This window comes from Camelus dromedarius, chromosome 3 (genome assembly GCF_036321535.1).
Source record: "Camelus dromedarius isolate mCamDro1 chromosome 3, mCamDro1.pat, whole genome shotgun sequence".
Lineage (NCBI taxonomy): Eukaryota > Metazoa > Chordata > Mammalia > Artiodactyla > Camelidae > Camelus > Camelus dromedarius.
The window spans coordinates 24405567-24419698 of record NC_087438.1 but is presented as its reverse complement, the minus strand read 5'-3'; the positions used below and the strand labels follow the sequence as shown (position 1 = coordinate 24419698).

The 14132-nt window shown below is 42.7% G+C and overlaps 1 protein-coding gene across 1 annotated transcript in view; it reads left to right on the top strand.

The window, feature by feature from the left end:
• Positions 1–1080: 1080 nt before the first annotated feature.
• Positions 1081–14132, top strand: part of PRLR (prolactin receptor) — a 140659-nt gene continuing 127607 nt past the window's right edge. The window contains exon 1 of the mRNA XM_031443880.2: positions 1081–1212. The gene's annotated coding sequence lies outside the window, so the exon portion shown is untranslated. The remainder of the gene's footprint in view (positions 1213–14132) is intronic.

Sequence of the window (14132 nt, the reverse complement as noted above, 5' to 3'; positions counted from 1 at the left end):
CGGTCACTCAAAAGGGAAAAGGCCACACAGCATTCTAATAACCTTTTTTGCTGAAACTCCATAGTCTTTGTTCAAAATATCTCCTTGGTGCCCCTGTGGGTTATGAAACAATCAGATGCGATATTAATAGCATCAAACAGAAGTAGAAACTTACTAATTAAAGGATAATTATTTGATTCAGGCAACTAGTATTACTTGTTTCATTATTTTTTGTCAGATAAAAAGGTGGTGGTTGTGGTGGTTGTGTCTGGTTTTATTACCAGGAAAAAAAAAGTCAGACCCACGTACAGCTCTATTAGAAATGATAAATTCTATATTCACGGAAAACAGCAAAAGAGTGGAGTCTTTCAGCACCACCAATGTATTCTACTCATGTGGCAGAGAATAAACAGACACTCTGCAAGTTTCAGGTTTGGGGTATCAAAAAAGAAAGCAAAACCCGCTGTTTCAGGTCACTGACTGTTTTGTTTTTCTTTTGCCCCTTTCATTCTGTCCCCTCCTTCCCAGAGAAGGTGAGATTCAAATCCCTGGGGCTACCCTCAAATGCTGTGAAGCTGCAGTTCAAGGTTATTCAGAAGTTAGGAAAGAAATTCGACACGGGGACACTCCATATCTTGGCTGCCAGGAGAAATATCACCTTTGAGGTCACTCCATTCATGAAGACATTTTTGTGAGTGTTTTGTCAGTCTGTGTTTTGGTGCAGTTCCAGTGGAAGATGTGGGGTCCTCATCAGGCAATACCAAGCTGGGGAGAATCCGTCCTTTCTTCTCCACCTCTCTGCTGCGTTCCCGCTCCCCGAGCTGCCTCCCTCACCTGGAAAACTGGCCGGCTCTGGACATTGGCGGGCTGAAGACAATGACTGTTTTGCCTCCAGCAAGGAGCAGAAATGTTGTAACCCTGACTCCTCCTCCAAATAAAGAAAGAGTGAACAAGTGCACTTGGGCTTCTTCTCACAGAGCCGCCGGGCTGCCGGAGCCCGGGCTGACATTCCCAGACTCGCGGCCTCCGGGCTGGGCTCCGCGCCCCCCGCCCCCACGGCCCCCCGCCCACCCCCTCGCCCCCCGCCCCCTTCCCCTTCGGTCTCACGGGCTCCTGTCCGGCTTTCTGGATTTTACCGGCTGTTCGCGAAACCGCGCTACACGCGATGGAGCTCCACGTCCTTTGGCAGGAAGTGCCCACGGACTGATACGGCAGACTTAGCCCCCGGCAGAAGTGAGTACCCAGCGCGGGCTGAGCCGAGCGGCCAGGGGCGGCGCGGCGCGGCGCGGGGGCTGCGGGGTCGAGGCCGCGGGCAGCTCTGGAAAACGCCGGAAACCCGCCGGAGCCGCCCGGCGGCGGCAGCCTGGGGGAGAGCCGGGGCTCTGACTGCACGGATGTCCCTTCTCAGAGGAACTGAAAATACTCTATCCGCCCTCCGTTCCCTTCCACCCGCTGCGGCTTTTACAACTGCACACATTAGTGGTTATAAAAGACATCTTCAGATGCACCCTTGAGAATGAGTTTCGGCGGGGTTGTGGGATTCTCGGAAGGTACATTGCGTCGAATTGAAAAGAGGAAAATAGCGGGGAGAGGGAAGGGGCTCATACAGGTGATGTGCAGACAGCGGGCTGGAGGACTCGCCCAGCAGCAGCGGTGCCGGCGGCAGGTGCCGGCGGCAGCGGCCGCCGCCTCCCGGGTATCCGGCGTGCTAAGTTGAGTGGTACCCGCACTGACCCGAAGGCGCAGCGCTCCCTCCCCAAAGGCAGTGGGAGTAGTGGCAGGTAAGCAGACTCCTGGCTCTAACCCGCAACCTGGAGCCGAACGGAGGCGCCTTGACCTCAGCAGAGCAATTCCAGCTGGAGAGGAAGGAAGCCGGGAGAATCCTCTGGAGAGGAGCAGAGGGGAAAGGAGGGGGAAGTCGGGCAAACTCAGGTAACCGGGGAGCCAGAGCGCTGCCAAGCGAGGGTTGGAGTTCTAGCTCTATGAGTGGAGAGTATCCTTTTAGTGACCTCTACCTGTGTCCCGGGGAAGCAGCCCACGTTGCCCTAATAACAAACAAGTGAGGATTTTCGATGGTTGGACTTGAAAAATGGTTGCAGAACCTTATTATGAATCTGGAGGGTTTCATTTGTTTTCATTCATCAAGTTGGCTGGCATAGATTTCCCACCAGAGTCTCATGCTTCTCAGTCAGTGGAGTGCTGCTAATCCCAGCCCTGCCTCTGGCTGTGCAAATTTGCGCAAGACATTTGCCCTCTCTGGGCCTGTTTTCCTTGCAACATTTAGGAGATGTGTGTGTGTGTGTGTGTGTGTGTGTGTGTGTGTGTGTGTGTGTCTGTGTGTGTGTATCCCATTAAACATTATATGTGTGTATACCTACACATGCACTGTATGTATTTAGATCACTATATATATGATTCATATGAATATATATAATTAATGGGGTAAAAGTGTTGCTGAATAGTGTAAGGAAGAAGCTGATGATAATTTTAATTTTAGTGGTTCTTAAAAATTGGGGATCATACATCCTTTTGAGAATTAGCTGAGTCCTCTCCCAAGAGGGGAGGGAAAAGTTCTTATGGAATGTACATAAAGTTTTGCAAGCAGTCCCCGAAGGCTTGCAGACATCTCCTGAAGACCTGAACCCCAGGTGAACATCCCTTGCCTTCGTTTTGAGGACCTGCATCAGCTATCCAGCCAAACCTCTGCCGGCAGCTGGGCTGGCTGGGGGAGTAGTCTGCAGCCTTCCCCAGGGGTCTGGAGTCAGTCATGCTGCCAAAGGAAAGAGCCCTCCTTTCCTGAGTGAGCTCCTGGGACACTGTGTCCCAAGGGCTTCACCAGTCTGTCTCGCTGGGAACCCTCCATACAAACTCTGTTAATGACTTTCCTATGGTGATAGTCCTCACCCCTGGAGTTTTCAATCCTACAAACAGTACAGGAGAGCCACCTGTAGAGGGTGATAGTCTCAAAGGGAGCTCTTCAGGTCCCCTAGCTGAATGTCAGACAATGGGACCAAGCCTTGGCTTTGAAACTAAGTACTGTTCGCTCCCCAGTGCATAATAGGAATAGTAATGGCCTCTGCACTTTTCCTTTAAGATACTAGGGACTCACACCGTGTGGGACGTGAGTCTTCCATTGGTAATGCCAACAAGGTGTGGCAGAGAACACAGGGAGCTTTGGAGCCCAACAAACTGGACTTCAGATCTTGGCTCCCACACATTGGCAAGTCACTGAACTTTGCTGAGCCTCACTTTTCCTGTTGGTAAAATGGGAAACACTACTGGCCTTCTTGCACGGTTGTTAGGAAAATACAAAATGGAAATGCCTAGTCTATAGTCAATGATGAACTGCTATTATTGATATTAATACGAGATTATAACTAAGTGTTAAATAGTCTCGTTTTTTAGAGCAATTTCTTCTCTCTCTTATGGGGCTTTTGTCAACAAAAGAATGAGTGAAATCAGTTCTGGACTAGTTATTCTAAAAGATGAGTGGTGGGTTCAGAATACAGGGTCAGCTTTACTGTCTCACCTTTGTCAGGCAGAGCACTCTGTTATGCCAGCAGGTGAAATGTGTCCAGACTGGCATGGAGTCTCGACCCTTTCTCTCAATTCTCTTTTGGCCCATAACTTAGAGTACAAAACAGCTAGACCTGTGCCTGTAGCTACAAGCATCTTGGCGTGGAAACTGGAGAGGTCTGATGGCTGCATCCATCTCCAGATATGCCAGAAACTCTCTGTAAAGGGAAATGTCTCCATTGTCATCTATCAGAGCTTGACACAAATTTATTCGACTCAGCTAATACCTGCAATCTTGATGTCTCCCTCTCTCTCTCTCTCCTCTCTCTCTCTCTCTCTCTCTCTCTCTCTCTCTCTCCCTCTCCCCCCCCCCCTCTCGGAAATACTTCTCAAAGAAATATCAGAACCTTAAAAGGAAATGGGATTCCCTCAAAGTAGCCATTCCAAAGATAGATCAGGATATCCCGGCATCCTTGCATACAAAGATGACAATGTTGATACCTACTATTCATCGAGCCTTCAAGATGTACTGAGCACTTTCCTGCAATCCTTCAGTTAGTTCTCATAGCAACACTGTGGGGTACAGATTATCACTTAAAGCTTTGCAGATAAGAAAACAGAGGATTAGAGACACTGACATGACTTGCCTGGTCTGCATAGCTGATAAAAGGCAGAACCAGGATCCAAGCCCTGGTTTGTCTGACTTTGACACTCACTCTTGTTCCACTGCCCAGTGCTGCCAGGCTCCCTGGGGTCATACATTTTGCATACTGCCAGCTGGGTCCCAACCCAGTTCTTCTCCTAAAGGGCAGGAATAACCAAAGCTTCTGGATGATTTAAGTGGCAGGAACACATACTTTGCATGTGATACACATCAACAGACAGCAGCAATGAAATCTCCTGTGGAGAATGATTTTCCCACCCCTTCCCAAGTCCAGCCGTTAGACTCAGAGATAAGTAATACTCATCCTCAGCAGGTGAGGCTGCTCTCGGCCACTGACTTCCTGAGCGATGCTTTTAAGTTCAAAAGAACTGGAATTTTCATTGTCTGTTACCTTTAGAATAAGGACACTGTTTCCATTTGCCTCCCTGTGTTAAGTGTTCCTTCGTTCATTCATTTATTCCACAAATTCCTGCTGAGCTCTGAATAAGACAAGGTCGTGGCTTTCATGGAGCTTCTATGCTGGAGACAGTGACAAAGAAGTAGGTGAGCAAATACATAAATCAGATAATTTCAGATATTGATAAATGTTATAAAGGAAGTAAAGAGGCTAGGGGCTAGAGGTAACAGGGTTTGGGGACAACTTTAAATAGGGCAGCCACAGTGGTAGAGTGCATGCTTAGTCTGCTCTAGTCAGTCCTGGGTTCAATCCCCAGTACCCCATTAAAAAAAATAAATACAATAAATAAATAAACCTAATTACCTCTGCCCCCCCCAAAAAAATTAAAAACCAAAACAAAAATTTGAAGAGTTATTTAAAAATTCAGTAAACTCATAAATAAATAAATAAATAAATAAATAAATAAATAATGCAAGCAGAGAAGATTTGCATAAGAAGGTCACCCTTAAACTTAATCCTGCCTAATAAGAGGGCGCCAGCCCTGTGAAAGACTGGTGACAGGGCTGCCTGAGCAGAAGAAACTCTCCCTGGAGGGAAAGTTCTGGAAGCAGTAGAGCCTCCAATACAGTGAGATGTCCCCTTACAAACCAAGCCGGGTTTTATAAAGGGGAATCATTGTTTGAATCCTGTTACACTCTTCTAGGCAGTTCTGTGTACTTGATACCCATCTTATTTAGTATTTCCCACAATCTGGTGAGTTAGCTATGTTGTCTTGATTTGATAAATGAAGAAGCATCTAGCCCAAAGTTATAAAGCTGGTGTTTGAATCCCATTGTCTGTTTTGCTCCAAGGGCCAAAACTTTTTGCTAATACAGCATGTGGCCAGTGAGACCATCTCTTCTAAGGGATAGCGAAAGAGCTACCAGAAAGACAACATTAAAAGTGTATTAGGCAGCTAGATGCGAACAGTGATTCCTGCCTGGCGTCCTGGTTTCTGGTGAGCTTGTCCAGACCTGCCCCATGCGGTGCAGTAGCACTAGCGCCGTGTGGCTGCTACACGCTTGAAATGTGACCAGTCCGAACTGAGATGTGCCCTTATGTGTAAAATACACCCTAGATTTCAAGGACCTAGTACCAAAAAATACATCGCTATCTCAGTTTTTATACTGATTATAAGTTAGAGTGGTAATATTTTAGCTGTATTGGTTTAGACGAACTATTATGAAAATTAATCTTATGTGCTTCCTTTTAATTAATTTTAATGTTATTAATAGACCATTTTAAATCACACATGCGACTGGCATATTTCCATCAAACAGGACTGGGATAGACTAATCAGCTGAAAGAGATATAATAGGAAATTTTTCTTCCTTCTTCCTAACATAACTCTTCCTTTATTCTTGGCTCAGACTCCTCCAATCTGTCCCCAAATTCAGTTACTTGGTTAAGCAGTAGACAAGAGAAAAAGAGGTCCGTCTGTGGCCTCCCTCACCCTCCTTTTTCTGCGGAGTGGGTGATCATTTGAAGTCTAGTACATCATGCCACTGTTGGATTTGATGAAATAGATGACTGAATGGTGCCTTTCATCACCAGGACCCATCCCCTCACTCATGCAAATCTCAAGAAGCTTTCAAACATCGTATGACCAAAGTGTCATTTTTGAATCTGGATTTAGCTTTATTTTAAAATCACTTCCCAGGACAGTATTTTTGTCATTCTGGTACTTTGTAAATCAGCCTAGGAGACAGCCAGAGTTTCATGTCTGTGGGCAAAGCTCATTAAATAAATCATCTCACTGTGGTGATAAATGTTTCTCCATTTCTGTCCTTTGCTTAAAACAGCTTGAACAAGATACAGTCCAAGTTTCCAGAAGGACATTCCAAGGACATGACAGAAGGCCGCTTTGGTTTCTTTTGTCCACTAGTTAAAGTGGCCCTTGAATATATCAAAGAAGTAAAAACATGACTTTGTCTTGAAATTTCATTTATTCCAAAAGGAAGAACAGTCAGGTTCTGGTGTTGTTAGAGGAAGCCTCTGGCCTGAGAGATCAGAGGCCTGAATTCTGCTTTTTTCTACTGGTTGGTTTGTGTGTATCAGAGTTGATGAGCTAATACCACATAAATGGTGATGGGAAAATATACTATAAAAAGGTTGACTGTGAACTATAGACCTTTGCCCGCAGGGGAGTTTCCTTTCTGGGCTTGAACAAGGTATACAGGCATTCCTCAGAGAGCGTGGGTTTGGTTCCAGACAACTGCAGTAAAGCAAATAATCGCAATAGAATAAATCACAACTTTCTTGGTTTTCCAGTATAAATAAAAGTTATGTTTACACTATACTGTAGTCTCTTAAGTGTGCAGTAGCATTATGTCTAAATGTACCTATCTTAAATTAAAAAACACTTACTGCTAAAAAAAAAAAGGCTAACCATCATCTGACAATACAATTTGTAAAAACAAAATATCTGCAAAGTGCAATAAAGTCCAGTCCAATAGAATGAGGTCTGCCTGTACAAGATGCTCTCTGAGACAGAGAAGTAGCATTTGTTCATTTCCACTCGAAATCTAAATCTGGGGGGAAATGGCAGTAAGAACGTGCCAGGAATGAATTTTAGTGTGTCTACGTCAACAGTAATACATATTTTTCAACATCTTCTAAGCCAAGAAGTCTGTGCCAGACTCCATGGGGAAAATGTAAAAATCCTAAAACAAGGATTTTAGGGGGAGCGTATTATCTAGTTGGGAAGATGGGCATAAACATGAAATGCCAGGAGCAATGTAAAATAACGCTAAGCGTTACACGAATGGACGTTTATAGACTTGGGGGTTCCAGAGGGCAGTGAGCGTGTAAGCCCGAAAGTACATTGAAAAAGACAGGGTAAGAGGTGGACATTGTGGGATGTAAGGCTAAGCTGCAGACAAATGCAGAGGGGAAGAAAAGACGCCCCAAGCAAGGAAATTTGTACAACTGGTCTTGGTGATGGAAATGTGCATGGAGTATGTGGAGATGTGAAAAAGAGCAGCTGGAATCACCAGGGAAGCTTTTAAGAAGTCCTGATTTTTATTCATTTTCATTTAATTAATTTAGAAATGGGGCCTGAGGGCCAGTGTTACGGTCATCTTTGTTGTTTTTAATTCCCCTGGATATTCTAACGTGAAGCCAGAATTGAAAATTTACTGAGCAAAACCACAAGATCTCTGTCTTATAATAATGGGAAATGAAATTAAAAGGGTAGTACTTTAAAGGAGGTGAAATGGACAGTCAAGAAGTATGGTCTTTATTTTGCGGAAACTTTATAATCATGTATATTTCTATGCAGTCTTTTGAATTCACAGACAGTCGTTGTTTGTAGTCATTGTTTGCTGTTGACTTGGACTAGCTGAAACATGTAACCAGCTGCGCATTCCCGTACTCTGTGTGCTTTTGGGGTACCCTGTAGTCAACCCTGGCTAAGCGTGGGCCAACTGGTATCTCATAGCTCCTTGTATTCACCAGGCTTTATGTAATCATTGCAAAGGGCTGCATTATCATGCCCATTAGTGCCCACAGTAGCTATTTTATAACGATCTGTAACCTTCCCTCACCTCTCCAACTTTACAAATCGGGAAATGAAGTTTAATTACTTCCCTTGAGCCTGGAGGCTTGCTGTTGACAGAAGTGAAATTAGGATTCTCAGCCACTGAATTCCCCGTCATCTTTTTGGACTCCTAAAATGTGTGTGCCCAGTCTCCCATTGGTGTTAGAATACTCTGTACCTAGCCATGTTATTTCTTCAATGAATGAATGAGTGTGACGGGTCAGTAGGTAAAAGATGACTCGTCCGCTGGAGCTGCCAATGCTGTGATTCTGAGTGTTTGTGACCCACAGGCAGCCACAGGGGTCCCTGAAGTCCCATCCCTACCGTCTCGGAGTTTCCATTGGAATGAAAGCTTGGTCATGCGTTCTTACAGCTCCCCCAGTCTTACCTCTGAGTAGTGAAGTCTCCCTCACCCCAGAGCTTTCAGGCTGTTCTGATTTCTCTCCTCTGAAGCTTCTATTCACTGAAAGGATACTGATTTTTGCTACACACCCAAAAATAGAGAAGAAAGCCCAGCGATTTTCACAGCTGCATTTTTAAAGAATTCTTTGTTTGTCTTAAGAACTTCTGGATTTATTGCCAATGATGAAGCTGGCAGGTCTTTATGAAGGGCAGTGGAAAAAGGCTCGGTCTTGCCACTACAGCCTCATTACGACAAGAAGATGTCAGTTTTGTTCCTTTCCACAGTGGTTATTTTCTTTTTCCCTGTCTTGAAATCCATTACTGATTTAAGAACAATTTCTAGTGTCTTTCAGCTATAGCCCAAATCAAGCCTCTAAAACAGTGGTCCTCAATTCTGACTGCACATGAAAATAATCTTGGGAGCTTTAAAAAATCCGGAGGCCCAGGCCCCCACCCATAAACCCATTAAATCAAGATTCTGGAAATGGAGCCTGGATTTCCTATTTATTTACAGTTCTCCACATGAGCTTCACTAAGAGCTGACCGAACTTCTCAGCTAAGATCCAAATCTTAATTACTTATTTCTGTTTCTTCTTTTGCCTTGTTTTAGATCTCATGGACCCGAGAGAACCATTCAAACCTTATTTTCATGGGGTAGCAACTTCATCATTCTGCTCTTAGGAAAGGAGAATTTCTAGCATAATGTTAAGATTTCTTCCCATATAAACTACTTCATAGTCAGAGTGGCCCTGCATAACCTAATGACTACAATTTCTGTATGTGCAGTTGGGAAAGCAAGTTGCCAGAAGCTTTGTAATTATGAGATTGAAAGATAAAAGTTAAACTTCCCTGCTACCGTGTACTAAATTTCCCAATTGCTATGTTGATCTTTAGTCAATCAACACTTGCTTTTGTGTCTCAGCCATTTTAAAGCCAATTAACTCCATTCCTGTCCACACCCTTATTAAAAATATAATTATGGCAGTATTCTCTGTCATTGGGTAGACTTTACAAGGTGAATTACCCAAGAACTAACTAGGTTGTGTAAAACCCTCTCAGTCTCAGGGAATGATTTGGTTGCAGAGGCCACCAGCATCAGACTGGGCTAGGGCAGTCAGGATTTTGGTTTGGAAAGAGCTGAATACAGGTTGCCCCAATATGGAAAAACTTAGGATATGGAACATGATTCCAGAATCAATCTGAGAATGATTATCCAGGATCTGGTTAAGTCTAAGATGCCAACCCTTCTCAGGAGATTGTATTTTTTTTTTTTATTGAAATATAGCCGGTTTACAATGTTATGTCAATTTCTGATACACAGCATAATGTTTCAGTCATACATATACATACATGTATTTCTTTTCATATTCTTTTTCATTATAGGTTACGACAAGATATTGAATAAAGTTCGCTGTGCTATACTGTAGAAACTTGTTGTTTATCTATTTTATATATAGTAGTTAGTATCTGCAAATCTCAAACTCTTAATTTATTCCCTACCACACCCTTTCTCCCCAGTAACCATAAGTTTGTTTTCTATGTCTGTGAGTTTGTTTCTGTTTTGTAAATAAATTCATTTGTGTCATTTAGGTTCTACATGTAAGTGATAACATACGGCATTTTTCTTTCTCTTTGTCTTACTTCACTTAGAATGACAATCTCCAGGGCCATCCATGTTGCTGCAAATGGCATTATTTTATTTTTTATGGCTGAGTAGTATTCCATTGTATAAATGTACCACAACTTCCTTATCCAGTGATCTGTCGATGGACATTTAAGTTGCTTCCATGTCTTGGCTATTGTATATAGTGCTGCTGAGAACATTAGGGTGCATGTGTCTTTTCAAACTAGAGTTTCCTCCAGATATGTGCCCAGGAGTGGGATTGCTGGATCATATGGTAGGTCTATTTTCAGATTTTTAAGGAATCTCCATACTGTTTTCCATAATTGCTGCACCAAACTATATTCCCACCAGCAGTGTAGGAGGGTTCCCTTTTCTGCACACCCTCTCCAGCATTTAGCATTTGTGGACTTTTTAGTGATGGTCATTCTGACTGGTGTGAGGTGGTACCTCACTGTAGTTTTGGTTTGCATTTCTCTGATAATTAGTGATATTGAGAATTTTTTCATGTGCCTATTGGCCATTTGTATGTCTTCATTGGAGAAATGCTTGTTTAGGTCTTCTGCCCATTTTTGGATTTGATTGTTTATTTTTTTGATATTGAGCTGTATGAACTGTTTTTATATTCTGGAAATTAAGCTGACAAGGAAGATTTTATTAATATTAAAAATCAACCAATTTTTGTACTAGGTTTTGGGTGGGAGAGGGGAAGGATAGACCACTGAAATTTTCTGGAGTGCTGAGATTGCAAGATTAGAAGATAAGCAATTGTTAAGGAGATTGCAGGGAGATGGATGGGCAAAGGTCTGGCATTAGCCAAGCACTGGCCATTTTTATTCATTCAACTAATATTCATGGAGGGTCTGCTCTGCACCAGGGACCATTCCAGGAGCTAGAGATGGACTGATGTTCTTGCTCATGTGAAGTTTACATTCCAGTGAGAGGAAAGAGATATTCATAGTAAGAAACAAACATATACAATCAAATAAGGTAGTGCTATGAAGAAAAATGTAGTGAGGAAAGAGACTGATAGGAGCTGCTTTCAATAGACTCACAGGAGTTACCCTCTCTGAAGAGGTGGCGTGTGAGCTAGCAGATCGATGCTAAAGAGAGAGCCACACAGAGATCAGGAAGAAAGAAGACCAGCCGGAGGGAGCAGCAAGAGCAAAGTCCCTGAGGTCGGAAAAAGTTTGACATGTTTAAGAGACAGAAAGGAGACCACTGTGCTTGGACCTTAGGAAGGAAGGGACAGAGTCAAAGAGGAAAACAGCTCAGAGGGCCCACGATCGTGAGATGGAGTTAGGATTAAGTGCTTTAAGGAAATCACTGGGAGGTTTTAAGTAGGGGAGTAATGTGTCTTACCCTGCATTTTAGAGCTTTCTTGGACTTCTGTGTGCAGAGTGGATTGTAGACTGGGAGCAGAGGGAGAACTTGGAAGGCTGATCAGGAGTCCATCAAGAGGTGATGATGGGTCAACTAAGGGGTAGCAGTGGGTAGAAGTATTGGGTTCAGGAGTGAATGTGGAGGTGGGGCCAGCAGGGCTTGCAGATGGACAGGGCCAGGAAAAGTGATGCCAGACCTAGTCCTGTGAGATCGCTGCTCCTGCCCTATTTCAACTTGGACCACTGGTTTTGAACCAAAATGGAAAAACATCTAGTGCTATTTGGAAACATTGGGGATTTTGACCTTAGCTTATTTAAGCTGGGGAAAAAAACAAATTCCTGTCCAAGGAGAAATTTCTCTTTACTGGTTTGGGTTTTTTTTTTTTTAATCTCTAATCATAAAAATTTCATCCTATCTCTTAAGACCATTTTGATGGGTTTTGATGTTTTTCATTACTGTGCTTTTCATAAGTGCTGGAAATGTCACAATCATGTTGCTAGTTTATGTCTTTTCTGATTATTTTGACACTTGGGATGTGTTTACTGAATGCTTGCTGTCAGATGTTTACATGTGGCCTTTCGTAGTTGGTCGGTTTCGCCATATAAACACTAACATCATAATAGCAAGCATTTAATAAGCATTTACTGTATCCAAGACATTGTTTTAACAATTTCACATTTTAATGCTTTATTCCTCCCAACCACCCTTTAATGAATAATCTTACCTATTATTGACTTATAAATAAAGAAACCAAGGCAAAAAAATAAAAGAGGGTAAGTCATTTGCCCAAGATCACACAGCTGGTGAGTAGCAAAGCCAGGTTTTGAAGAATCTGGCTGAGAGCGCAGCTCCTAATCATTAAGCTGTGCCTCTTTCGACCCTTTCTTCCATCACTGAAACTGCGAGTTCAGTGTTGAACTTGTTTCTCCTGCAAAAATCTCAAGGTACCTCTAGGAGTCCCTTCAGCTGGGCCGAGAATGCAGCAGAGGGAATGGAGAGGAAATGGCATAATTCAGAGGCTGGATGATCCCACCCCCTCCAGGAGGGCATCGCATCTAAGCCACCCGCCATCTGCTAGGTGGGAGGACAAACCCCCACTCAGGGAGCAGACTGGACAAAGATGCCAACACCAGAGGACTCTCGAGGAAATTCTCCCTCTTCTCCTCACCCCCCTTCTGCCCACCACACATAGTTCCTGTAGTTGAGCCCACCTACCTGTCCCTTCTTAAAGGACTGAAAAGATCCAAGTTACTCAATAAGCCGTGTAGCAAATTCTAGTTGCTCTCCAGGTCATCTGAGGCTGGCCTTTAGAAACTAACACAAGAAGAATCATTAATTCATGTTATCACATTTTTGCTTTAAAAAGATTGAAGATTCTCCTGAGTTTTTTTTTTTAATTCTTATTTTTATTGAAGTGTAGTTGACTTACAATTTAGTTTCATGTGTACAACAAAGGGATTCAGTTATACATATACATACATATTTTTCTTTCAGATTCTTTATTATTAGAATTTAAATGAGTCTGGGGAACACAATATGTCATGCTGTCTCCTCTACATTCTACTGCAGATCTTCTTCCAGAAAGTTCTCCTCTCAAGTGACTTGTTTTTCCAATAATTAACATGAAAGTAACGGACGTTCCCCTCTTCCTAATGGTGGTAACGATAATGCATTTAGCAGAATTAAGGCTTATACAAAGAAATTCATGAAAATTTCTTTAACTCCATTAGTGAATTCTCCAGCAATGACTGTAAAGGCAGTAATTGTGGTGATTCATCTTCTGTGCTATAAGTTTTAACTTGTTACGTATTTTCAATCAAGTAGAAGGCAATCTTTTTTGCTCCAGTTGCCATGGGGTAATTTTCCACTGAGATTGATGTGCATTCATTGAAATTGTTGAATTTATCTAATCAAGTCAATCTCTTCATTCAACACTTAGATTTTCAATAAGTGTTATTTTTAAATGTTATGCATGTCAGGGATTTCCTATAGTTACATTAACTCTCAAATTCAGAACTACAAAGGAAACAAAGAACTATAGTTATACATGCATTAGATTATCATCTCATGGAAGTTAGAAAGATTGCAGTGGAACATCAATTAATTAAAGAAAGCTTGAAAGCCATTTCAGGTCTTTGAATATCCTCTACATAGCTCAGAATCCTATAAGTAGCTTAATTTTAAAAATTCATCTTCAAACAAGTAAGGTCAATTCCTCCTTTATTGGACGGTTTTGATTAAATACTCAGCAGAGAGCAAGGGTGAGTACGTATCAAATGTAGATACATCCAGAAACCAAGTCATTCAAGAATCAGAGCAGTGTGATGGTAGCTGTTTGATCATAGGGGTGACTCCATTTCCTCATTTGGAGTTTGACCGGAGGAGTTTTATTTTTCTTTCAGCAAAGTTTTCTGATTTTACTTTTCAAAGGATATCGCTGAAACCATAACACTGTTCCTATCTGTGACTTTTAAATGTTGATTTATTTTTGTACATGGTTTAAAATTCAAGGTACAAAAGAGAGTTCAACAAAAAATAGGTCTTCCCTCTCCTGTCCCACAGCCCCCCATTACCCCCAGGGGCCATCACTCTT